This window comes from Myotis lucifugus, unplaced genomic scaffold (assembly GCF_000147115.1).
Source record: "Myotis lucifugus unplaced genomic scaffold, Myoluc2.0 scaffold_18, whole genome shotgun sequence".
NCBI lineage: Eukaryota > Metazoa > Chordata > Mammalia > Chiroptera > Vespertilionidae > Myotis > Myotis lucifugus.
Genome location: NW_005871066.1, coordinates 6,572,707 through 6,580,605, shown reverse-complemented (window position 1 = coordinate 6,580,605; position 7,899 = coordinate 6,572,707).

Genomic DNA, 7,899 nt, shown 5'->3' with positions numbered 1-7,899 from the left:
AAAACTTCTACACAGGTGGATCAGTTCACTTCCTTCAACTCATTGGAGAGCCGGACTAAGTTCAAAAATAAAAAAGTCAATCCGTATATCTAAGCTCGCTGCCCATATCTTATGTCTACTAAATCTCTAAGCGGAACAAATACCATATATGCCGGTGCATGATGGCCAACGGGACCTATTTTGAGTACCTCGCCTCTAGGCTGCGACGGAGATGTGTCCAGCTCGCAGCGGGCCGAATCTGCGGCGCGGGGCCCGGCGCGGAGATTGCACCTCGCGCGTTCTGCCCGGGGCGAGCTCGGGATGGAATCCGCGCGCCGTGTCCGCCTCGGGGCGGCCGAGCGCACCTCCGAGGGCGGGCGGGCGGCGGCGGCGAGGGCCCCGGCTTCCGACACCCGCTCCAAGTTCTCTTCGTCGGAAGGTCACCCCGCATTTCTGGCCCTGCGCGCGGAGGACCTTGCCTGGGCGGCGCCCGAAACCTGGGGGACCCGCCGCCGCTGCCCCAGCCCCTGCGCCTCCCTCCGCTCCTGTCCCCTCCATCCCTTCCTTTCAACTCCTGGCCTGGACTAGAGCGGTCAAAGGAAAGGGTTTTTTTTCCCAGACTGGTCGTTAGATTTTACGCACTGAACTCAATAGCCGGCTCTGGGCTCTTGCACAGGTTTGGCCCCTAATCGGGTAATTCCGCCTCTAAGACGAGGAAGAGAATGTAATTCTTTGGAGCGAAGGGTAGTCCGTTCCTACAGGCTTTCCAGAGGTGGCAGGTGTGATCGGTACGCGTGAGACTGATAGGTGTCCAAGTGGGCGGGGTCGCCGTGCGGCGTTGTGTTCAGGTTTGGGGAGAATGAAGGAGTTAACTGGCCTTTGCTCGGGAACCAGAATGTCCAGACGTGTGAGAGCTCATCCAGGTGCCATGGAGGTTGTGTGAGAACTCCAGCGCCACACCCAGCATGTCAACCTGAAAAACACCTCATTTACAGATTGTGTCTGGTGGTGATGGTAGGGGGAAACTATGAAACATGTGTCATAAGTTAAATCCTGTCCTTAATGACAGCTTTAATCATGTTCCGAAAACGGGGTAACAAATTTCCTTAGTGAACTCATAGTAGAAGGCATTTCACTTAGCTTATGTTTACTGATCTATTTAAATACGTATATCTTATTAGTTGTTTTTGTGCCTTTATTAATACAGTGTTACTATAAAATGACTGTAACTCTAAAACATTATTTTTAGACTTAGAATTTCTTCAGGTTAGAAGCCATGTCTTACTCGTCTGTTTCCATGTGATGGGCCTTAGAACATAGACGTTATTCATTCATTTCTTCATTGAATGAATGAAAGTCTAGCTCACAGTTGCCTTCCAGGAGTCATTTATTTTATTGGGCTAGGTTGTGTGTGTGTGTGTGTGTTCCAGTTTCTTGACACATACAGACTTTGCTTTGCCTGTCTTCTTTAGCACGGTCAAAAAACAATTCAAGAAGAATCCCTCGCTCTCCTTCCAAAACTCTGTCCTCCCTTGAAAGGTTAAAATTATATTTGGGGAATTGTGACTAGGCATTATAATAATTTGTATCCCAGTGTTAAAGGTTTACTACTTGAGCATGTTTGTCCAAGGTTATCAAGCAGAGATTTCCTGGTGATAGTAAGTTTAAGTTTAGAGTTGACAACCATACCCTGTCTTAAAAAAGAGGAAATTGGGAGCTGCCATTGTTTGGAAAACATGGTGCATCCCGGAATTGCTTATAGTGGCTCATTTTCCCCATGGATACGTGAAATCCTATGACGTCCAATATGACCTTGGCATAATTTACCAATAGCCACGTTCACATTTCTTTTCAGAGATCCAGATGCTGCTCTCTAGTGTGTTTGCTGAGTGTGCAGGCATCTGCATCATCTATTTTGAAGCAGTTCTTCAACACCTTTTTGGAAGGGCTTTCAGGTGGAAAGGGCCAATTATAGGAAAGACCCTTGCCTACCATTTGTGTGGGGGGATAATTTTTGTCTGTAAGTAGTTGGGTTATTTTCACTTTAGGAAGGTCCCAAATAAAAAAGTGCTGATACCTTCTTTCCTTTCCAAATATCTGGTGGTGGTTCTGCACTGGTTTTCTAAGCTCCGCTTCTAAACAAATGTACCAATATCATTTCTTGTATGTGTATGTATCAGTGTAATACGTACTAGTAACCCTTACTAGTTGGATGGCCAGGACAATCACTTTTAAAATACTAGAATAAGAGGCTGTTAATGAGGAAAAAGATTTATGATTTTGAAGAAGTAGGGAGACAGTATATGGTTTCCATTGTTTTATAAAATGTTTTCATTTTTAGACACTAAGGAGAGGAAGGAAGCCTGCAGTTTCTTACCTCATTGTCATTATCACTGTACAGTGGTCAGATTTCCCTTTTTGAATGTACCAACCCTCCTGATAATAACATTCCTCATACATTGATTGCCTGCCAAGTCCTGTGATAAGAGCTTTACTTACATTATTTCAAATCTCCACAGTACCTCTGCAAGATAGGTAGTTTTCCTACACTTTACTAAGTGAAGCTATTTGCCAGTGGCTAGGCAGCTAGCTAGTGTGTAGTAAAGTCTGACTTTTAAAGTAATGACTTCTTAAAGCTTGGGTATTGCAATTAATCCTAAGAGGCTGAGGAAAATGAGATTCGGGAAAGCAAGATACTGATCTCAGCACTTGGTTGGCTAGTGGGCCTGGGGCTGCTAGTAACCCTGGCCAAGTGGCTGGCAGTGGCAGTGGCAGTGGCAATAGCGACTCTTCTGTTTATCTCCAGTGAACCTATAAATACAGTGTTATCGCCCTTTATATGTGCTGTGATGAAAAAAATGGTTGGGCATTATTCATATAAGTGTCCTGGAAAAATAGAGTACACATTAGGAACTCAACTATGGTGTTTGATGACTGCTTTTTACCTCTGCAGTATTTGAAATGTGAGGGGATTTTTTGAAACCTATTTATAGTAAGCTTTCCTTAAAGGCATGCTGTTTTTTCTTTCACTAAAAGAGATGGGGGAGAGGTTGTAGGAGAATGGGAAAATGGTAAAAGAAGCAAAGGTGGCCCTAACTGGTTTGGCTCAGTGGATAGAGCGTCAGCCTGCGGACAAAAGGTCCCAGGTTCCATTCTGGTGAAGGCCATGTACCTTGGTTGCGGGGCACATCCCCAGTGGGAGATGTGCAGGAGGCAGCTGATTGATGTTTCTGTCTCATCGATGTTTCTAACTCTCTATCCCTCTCCCTTCCTCTCTGTAAAAAACAATAAAATATATATTTTTTTAAAAAAAGAAGCAAAGGTGTACTGGGTGTATTTTTACCATTTTAGACCATATGTCATTTTCTTTTTGGTTTTAATATGGAGGCTTAAAGTGGGCTGAACTTTTGTAAGGGTCTAATTGCTATTCAGTGCTAGAAGAATTCTCTTCACTCTCTCTAAGCCTGTGGAGTTTTTTGTTTTTTTAACAATTTTAAATGGGCTTAAGTCAAATGTGTTCATCTCTTGGTTTTAAAACAAGTACATAGCTGTGTGTAAAAACAGCTCATTATCTAGTCCTCATTAGTAACAATTATTTTTTTATTTCTTTTTAGCTCTAAGACACCTTATCGTACTCATTAGGATTTGGTTATAATATATAAAAAGTAAAATGAAAGGTCTGAGTTTTTCAAGGACTTGTGAGTAAATTTTAGAAGAGAATTTTTATCTTTGATTTAATTATACCTTAAGGTGAAGACTTAATTTCTCAATGTCAAGAAGGTAGTCTGTACAAGCCAAAAAAGCAAATTTCCATAAAATATTATAATACTATCCTGAAGGGCTTTCCCAGCTAGAGTCCTATATGAGATTCAGTAGATATAACCTTTGACACAAGTAATCTCTTTGAAATGTAGGATCCAGTTTCACTGCTGAATTCACTTATTGAAGCTAAATATCAGGGTTTGACAGTGTCATCTTGAAGAATAAAACAGCAAGACTGTGAACTGACTTCTACTCCCAAATGCATTGTGAAGGTGAGGCAAAGATCCCAGGTTTTCACAAAGATCATGATTGTCGTCACCGAAACCACAGGATCTCTGCTTCTGTGTTAAGCAGTTGAATAGCTAGCATACTAGTGCATTGAAAGTGGAGGTTGCCACATCACTGAGTAATTGCAAATGCTTTAGTTCAGCTGCTCTGTCCAGATCTACTCTGAATTACTGCAGCAGCCTTTTAGCCTCTGGTTGCTCCCCACCACCAACCCTTCTTTCCTCCCCATTTTGTTAGAGCAATCATGATACTCCCCCACTTAAAACCCTGTTGCAACTCCTTTTTGCCCATTAAAATAAAATCTAAACTCCTCTTATCCTCAATCACATAAACAAAACCTTCAAGATCTACTCCTTCCCAACCTCTTTTTTTCCAGGAGACTCAGTCTCAGCAATGCCAAGCTTCTGGACCCAGCATTTCCTCAGTCCTCCATTTTTCTCTTCCTGTAATTCTAGCCACTCCTTCCCCCCAGTCTAGTATACTTCTCAGAACTCAGCTTAGGTTATGTCTCCAAAAATTTTATCTTGATTAGATGCTTTCTCTTAACACAATTTCTGGGGGAGTGGGGGGAGACAGACAAAAAACAACTTTCAAGACAGCTACTTGCTCTTATGTGCCATCATAAAAATCTATTATAGCTCTTATACTATGGACAGTGCCTTCATTAGCCTATTGTAAATTTTGTTAACCACAATCCACAGTAACCTCATAACTACATACACATACACTCTTAAAAGCCTTCACAGGCCTTTATCAGAAGTTCCCAAACTTTCTCAGTTTATGGCAGCCTTATTATATCCGTAAGTTTTTTATAGCATCCCTAGGTCAAAAGAAACATGTAATGGTTTTATTTCTTACATAGTTAGGTCCAAACAACTGAATATACATTTATGTCCTAACAATTTAGAAGCTGTTTGAAAAACTGATACACATAAATTAAATAACTTTTCCTTCTTGACTGCATAGAACTCAATTGTGTGTACAAGGGTTTATTCAACCATTCTCTTGTACTTGGACATTTAAGTATTTACCAATATTTTTCTATTACAAATGATCTATAGTAATAAAAGCATAATATGCTAATTAGACCAGACGTCCTTCCTGACAAAGCCGGGGCTGCGAGGGAAGCCCAGGTTCCGGGTGCTAGAGGGAAGCAGGTGCCGGCAGCTGGGGGAAGGAAGGCCTACTCTTGCACAAATTTTGTGCATCGGGCCTCTAGTGTTATAATGAAAAACTTTGCTTATATGTATTTTTGTATTGTTGGACGTATATCTTCAAGATAACTTCCTGTATAAGATTTATTAGATGCTAGAGGCCTGGTGCACGAAATTCGTGCACTGGGGGAGGGGGAGTGTCCCTCAACCCAGTCTGCACCCTCTCCAATCTGGGACCCCTGTGGAATTGGGCCTAAACTAGCAGTCGGACATCCCTCTCACAATCCGGGACTGCTGGCTCCCAACCGCTCGCCTGCCTGCCTGATTGCTCCTAACCACGTCTGCCTGCCAACCTGATCAGCCCCTAAACACTCCCCTGCCAGCCTGATCGATGCCTAACTGCTCCCCTGCCGGCTCGATTGCCCTCCCCTGCCGGCCTGGTCACCCCCAACTGCCCTCCCCTGCCAGCCTGGTCCCCCCCAACTGCCCTCCCCTGCCGGCCCGGTCACCCCCAACTGCCCTCCCCTGCAGGCCTGGTTCCCCCCCAACTGCCCTCCCCTGCTGGCCATCTTGTGGTGGCCATCTTTGACCACATGGGGGCGGCCACCTTGTGCGAGGGTGTGATGGGCAATTTGCATATTACCTCTTTATTATATAGGATTGCTAAATTCCTCTCCCTGTGCGGTTTACTATTTTGAATTACCATCAGTAGTGTATAAGAGTGCCAGTCTCTGCACCCACGCCTTTCCCTTCCCTCTGCCCTGTTTACCCCTAGTCCCTCAGGTGCATTACCTTTGCCTTTCTCTCTCTTAAGCTCCAAGGGCCCTTCTTTTGCTTCTATAACTTGTTTCCTTAGCCCATTTCTTCTATGGCTCACTTTTACTACCTCTGTAACTTTCTAAATAAACTTTCTCTTATAATTTGAGTTCCTGGTTCTGAATTCTTTCTTTGCCAAACTCAAGAACTGAGATGAATAATACATCATCTCAGTTTTTAACATTTCAGTTTATTCATAAGTATTTTATTTTTTGTTGCTATTATAGGGTTTTCTTGTCCATTCTATCTTCTAACTGGTTATTCTTCATGTATATGAATATTGCTAATTTCTGGATATTTCCTGCTGCCTTGCTGAATCCTTATTGTTTGAGTTACTTTAATCATTGCTTCTCTTAGATATACTATCCTGTCACCTGTATATAGAAAATGTATCCCTTTCTTTTCCAATGTTTATGCCTCTCATTATTTATGTTATCTAATTGCATTGATTAACATCTCCAGAACAAGGTGAAATAGCAGTGTTACAGTGTCTTTAGTAGATATGTTGAGAGCTTTATTGTATTATCTTCTCTGGATATACAAAGATGTACATTTGTATGTTAATTTAGCTATGGATATGCCTGTCAAAGACTGTAGTCCTTCGCTATCTCTAAGATATCTTTAATGGAGATGAATGTAGTAAGAGGCAGGGCTTTCTTGGTGGGCAGCAGCACAAAGTACAATGATAAGCAATGCTAGAAATGTTCCATGGTTTCCTGGTTCATACAACTAGTCCTGAGTTTTGTTCCTGCTTCTCCACACAATTCTTCCAAACTTCATTGTAGTCTTCACTCAACCAGTCATGGATGTCACCGTGACTTCTAGGCTAATGCTGCTATAGGTCGATGAAAATCTAAGGGTTCCCTTCTAGGTTTTCATAGTCTTAAGTGGTTTCTGTGTTTTGCAGATGAATTGGGTTAATGTCATATTGATGTGGTTTTGGCTTCGGTCTATAGGTTATTTGGCAAAGCAGGTTTGTAGACCAGTTTATCCATTGGGATGGCCTAGAGTACACAGCTGTGGGACAGTTCCAGATACATTTGTAGAGCCTGGATCGTCTGACTTTGAGGCTATTCCTTCTCCAGAACTCATTTATGAAGACCTAGTTCTCTGGCTGGAAGTGATGTGTTGGTGTAGAATCGGGTGTTGGCCCAGCATCCTGCACATATTCCACCCACATGCAATTATCGGCAACACCAGTGCTCAGTCTCCCAACTTTGGTGGAGTGTTTTTATTTCACTGCCATCTAATTCATCCAGAAAGTTCAAGTAGGATATTTTCTGTAGGTTCTTGTTCAAGTTTATTTGGGTGCATGTGTGAACTCTCAGTTCCCGTCCCATTATTTATCTCTGCCATCCGAAGTATTTCCTTTCCTGGGAGTGTTGGTGGTAGGGTATTTGTTAATTTCTTGTCCCTTATGCTGAGATACTTCTCTCTAGAAGTTTCTACAATTCTCAGTTCATCTTCGCTGTCCCAAGAGTGATGGTAGCTGGGTGTTTACTAAATAGTCTCTTCTTGTCCCTAGGTTGAGGAGCTCTCACTTATTTGGTGAGTACTCTTTGTCCATGGCTGACTGTCCATCCCTACTTTTCCTGGCACCCATGTTGCCTTTTACTCTCCAGGTCTTGCTGCCTAACTGGCATGCCATTCAGCCTTGGGTTGGAGGTTAGGGGTGTCTCACCCTCTAGTACAGTGGTTCTCAACCTTGGCTGCACATTAGAATCAGCTGGGAATCTTTTTAAAAGCCTGATTTCTGGGCCTCATCATTAGTAACAAAGAAACAGAATTTCTGGAGGATGAGGCCCAGAAATCAAGATTTTAAAAAGATTCCCAGGTGATTCTAATGTGCAGCCAAGGTTGAGAACCACTGCTCTAGTATATGCTGCCATCCTGATGGCAG